Source organism: Mauremys mutica, unplaced genomic scaffold (assembly GCF_020497125.1).
Source record: "Mauremys mutica isolate MM-2020 ecotype Southern unplaced genomic scaffold, ASM2049712v1 Super-Scaffold_100046, whole genome shotgun sequence".
NCBI classification, from domain to species: domain Eukaryota; kingdom Metazoa; phylum Chordata; order Testudines; family Geoemydidae; genus Mauremys; species Mauremys mutica.
Genome location: NW_025423257.1, coordinates 2,830,735 through 2,835,266, shown reverse-complemented (window position 1 = coordinate 2,835,266; position 4,532 = coordinate 2,830,735). Strand labels below are relative to the sequence as shown.

Below are 4,532 nucleotides of genomic sequence, written 5' to 3'. Positions count from 1 at the left end.
CATCAGCGCTTCAGTTGCTTGGTGTGGGGGTGTCTGTAGATGTAGGTGACACAGAGAGATAAAGCCTGGCAAATGTCTCTCCTTTTATCATGTCCTTTCTTCCCTCATGGCTTTGTGCCCCCCTCCCCCCTTCAGAGTCAGGTGAGCATCACTGCGTCTCTCCAAGCAAGTCTGAGCAATTCCCCTGGGGTGTCCTCATGCAGGTGAGTCATTGCATTGTAGCTCCCTTGCTGGACAATGGCTGTTGATGGGTTGTTTGACACCCTGTCTGGGTGTTGGTTATTTTCCTTGCTGTTGCCACTGGGGAGCTAATATTTGGCTGACTCCCCCACCTTGCAGCACAGTGACAACCACACTGCACAATTCTCATAACTTCATATGCATGAATGGTCTACATCTATGGGTAGAGAAGTGACTTTCAGCAGATCATATCCTTTCCCTGATACCTTACAAGTCATGCTCTATATGTAAGATCACGATGATATGAAAATGAGGATTATGGGGGTTACAGCTGCTCCCCCAAAGGTATAGAATGTCACACTGAGATTCTATCTTCATTTGTTCTGTAACAGCATTACAGAGATCCAATGACTGACCAATGGCATTTCCAAGTGCTAAAATAGCAAGCGATGTCGATCTCTCATTGGCCATCAGCGACTGAAGATGTGGTTTAATGAGCCGGAGCTTCAAGGCGAGGGTGGCTCTGTCTACTGCCTTCCGTTGCGCTGCTGGGCCCCAAGTCCCTGGTGGCCAATATGTGACGCTGGGGAAGAGAGTGGGGTGGCAAGTGGTGGCAGGACTTTTGCCACCAGGGTCTAGCTGCCCAACTTCCTCCTGGTACTGCTGGCCCCCCGTCGCCTTCAGGTAACCCAGGAACTAAGGCAGGAATAGGGCGAGGAAGCAAGTAAAGCCGAGCAAGGAAGGCAAAAGTGAATCTTGTCTTCATGGGCCGCTCGCAATGACGTCCTTTTTCTGTGCCACAGCTGACAACAACATCCCAGACAGAAAAGCAGGAGGCCAAAAAGAAACCGAGCAGCTGCTGAAGTAGTTCAGTTGGGAGCGTGCTAGACTAACAGGCTCTTCTGTCCCCCTTTGTGCACGGGTGGGATGTTTTCTGAAAGTGCAGCAGTTCCTTTAACTGCCACGAGTCCCTCATTTCAGGCTATGCAGCAGGAAAAGGCAGCATGGGCTTCTGCACCGAGTTGGCCCACCTGACCTTTCATTCTTCTCTTGCTCTTTGTCAGCAAGGGGAAGAAAAAGAAGCTCTCCCTCAAGCTGGAGTCACAAGGGCGACGTAAGGACGACTTCCTGAGCGCCGGCTCCAGTCCTCTGCTCTGCCAGCTGACCTATTGAAGGGCTGCCACCACTTTCTCTAGGTTTGTCCATCGGTCTGTGTGAGGGTGAGCAACAGCCAGGCAAATGGAGTTTCTGTAGTGTAGTGGTTATCACATTTGCCTAACGTGCAAAAAGTCCCTGGTTCAGAAACATGCTGGCTTCCTTTTGCCAGATCCCCTTGCTGTTCAGGAAGATGCTCCTCCTTCTCCTATTGGCCTGTCCGTGGGATAACTCCAACCCCTGCATGACAGAGGGTGCTGACAGCAGTGGAGAAAGCACCTTGGCATCAGGCTGGAGAACCTAGAGGAGTGCGGCGTGTTACCTTTTGGAGGCTTGTGGCTTGGTCTCCTCTGCTGTTGGAGGTTGGCCTATGGAGGCCGGCTCTTCCTGCTGGCCTCCTCTGCGTGACTTGCCAAAGGAGGAAGTGAGGCAGGAATGGGGCAAAAGAGGAAAGTCGAGCTGAGGAAGGCAGGGCAGAAAGTAAGCACATCAGTGCGGCTAAGTGGGGTTAGTAGAGCATCACCATTCGTTCTGCAAAGCCGGGGGAGGTGCGGTCGGCTGCTGGGAGGCAGAATCCTGTGCCTGCCTCTTGGCTTCCCAGGGATGGCTCCTTGCAGCCCAAGAGAAGCGGGGTTCTGGGGGGACGGAAAAGCAGCAATGGCGAGGCTGAGTGGGCTCCTTTCTGGCCGACATGGTGGGCTGTGGTGGGTCTGGGAGTTGCCTGTAAGCCATAAGTGGACTTGGTGCAGTGAAAACCGCTGCTCCATTCTGGCTGACCTGGGGGCGCCATTGATGACATGGGAGTGGGGGCAGGGCGCTGGCTGTGAGCAAATGGGATCCAGGAAGCCCCAGCCTGCCCCTCCAGGGGCCGAGTCGACTTCTTCTCTCCTGCCATGGGGAGCCCGTCCTTAAGCCTGCCCAACATGCACTGCAGCTCGAGCATTAAGCCTTCCTGTGGCATAAGCGAACTACGGCCTAGTGTAATCAGGTGTAAAGTTTAGATTGTGAATTTATCTTTTATTTCCATGGTAACTTACTTTGCTCTTTTATGCCTACCACTTATAATCCTTAAAACTCAATCTTTCTGTAGCTAATAAATCTGTTTTATGAAACTGGTGTATTTTGCTTGAAGTTCATGGGAAATCGCAGCTCCATTACAAGGCTGGTTCATGTACTATTCACAGTGAGGGACGGGTGGAGTGGGTAATAAACTCACACTGATCAGGCTTCTGATTAAGGCAAGATGGTATGATCCAGGGGCGCAAGGCTGCAGAGCTGGGGGAATTGGCGGGAGGCTCTCTATCATTAGTGTTATGAGTGGCTGGGAGAAGCATTCATGTAACAGTTGGATGTGTCCCTACCTGTGGATGTCTGTGTAAGTGCAATATCTGCCAGAGATTCACAGCTCCTCACAGCATCATCGTGTGAGAGGGAGCCCAGGCAGTGGGACACAGGGCTCAGGGGTCCCACTGTTCAGGTTGCATCCCATAGATCCCATCACAGACTTTCAACAACCACAGCAGATGTTCACTGAAACAGTGAGAGAGATGCCAAAATAGTGATCTCCAGTGCCTGCAGACATCAAACTATCAGGAATTCTGCGCACAGAGAGGACTCTGCAAGTGGAAAATGCCTGTGGAAAAGACCCTTCTGTCCCCAGCTGTGGTCGTACAGTGCTTAGTGCTCTGCGTTGTGGCCTCAAGAGCCATGGATGCAAGTTGAGTTATGGCGACCTTTTCCTTGTCTCCACATTTCTTAGGTGCCTCCTTCCAACACTTGTCAGAAAAAATGACTGGTTTCTTTTGGAAGCATTGCAAGGCAGAGGCAGTCTTCTCTGTTTCCCCAAAAGATTGACCAAAAGGTGGGAGGAGTGGACACATTTGGCAAGGCACTACTGGGTGCTGCATCTCTAACCTCCACTTTACCTGGCAGGTGCCTCTGGGACTTTTCTCCCAGCGGCTCCATTTTTCATCAGTGACAATCAAAAGGAAGATGACATGACATCTGTGTGCAGACATCCCCAGCGAATCACAAGGACGTGTGGCACAGGCTCTCGTGTTGCACCAATTGCAGTTGAAGCAACCACCATGCTAATGCCAGTCACAGCAGCCTTTTCATCAACTCCAGGCTTGTGATTTGATTCTTTCCAATGTTTCTCTCCAAAGAAACTTTTTCCTTAGCAAGCAATTACTTGGATAACAAGGGAGGTCTCTTCTGTTTCCCGGAAAGACACAGGAAAATGTGAGCAGAGGAGACAAAGCCATACAACAAGGCACCACTAGGAGTTGAACCCAGGATCTCCTGTTTACTAGACAGGTACTTTAGCCAGCTAAGCCATGGTGCCTGCTTCAAGAAAATACTTGCAACTGTTCCATTTGATGGTCCAGGACAACACCTGCAAATTCCAAACTACAGACGTTCCCCATTTCCCTCAAGACTTGCAAGGAAGAACTGTCAGGCCAAGCCAGGATCTCCTGGTTACTAGGAAGACACTTCAGCCAGCTCTTCCCGGGCGTTGCCATCCCGGACGAGCCCCCAAATTGTCGAAGAAAAACTCAGTTCTCGCTTTTGTTTGGGTGCAGCAAAACCAAATACTTTAATTTCTCCAGTAATTACCATGGAGGGAGAGAGTGCCATAGGACACAGGGTCACCCCAGTCCTGGACAGGTCTCTCAACTGGTAAACAATCACAGCAAGCCTTTATACCTTTTACAGACAATTTCTAACAATAATACAGACAGTAAAAAGCAACAACTACATTTTGTTTATACATAGCAAAAAGGCTTATCTTATTTGTCTCAATCCTAGGAAAAGCAAGCCTGCATTTTGGTTAGTGATTGCAAGGTCGTAATAACTTTGTACACAGTTCCTGTCCTGTCGCCTCGCACTATCTTTGCTCCTACAAGTCTTACGTCATTAAGGTTACAGTATGGCCTGACTCTTGCTAACTAACATTCATTAAGATCTCTTCAAATCCTTGTTAATTATTTACTGGCTTCCACATGGCGGAGTGGGCTTATTAGGCTCAGAGACACTATTAATTAATTAATTACAATAGAATATATAGATTTTCCATGGGTGGGGGAAAGTGACGGCGTAGGCAGTTCCAAACCCTGGGATAGGTTTTGCAGCAAGACAAGATAGCACAATAGCCAATGGTTAACAGGTTACATAATGTCTCCACCCATGGTCTCAAG

General features: G+C 49.6%; 1 non-coding gene across 1 annotated transcript; it reads right to left on the bottom strand.

Moving 5' to 3' along the window:
- Positions 1-3,605: 3,605 nt before the first annotated feature.
- TRNAT-AGU lies at positions 3,606-3,679 on the bottom strand. The gene has a single exon. It is a non-coding gene; the product is annotated as a tRNA-Thr (tRNA).
- Between the last annotated feature and the right edge of the window lie 853 nt (positions 3,680-4,532).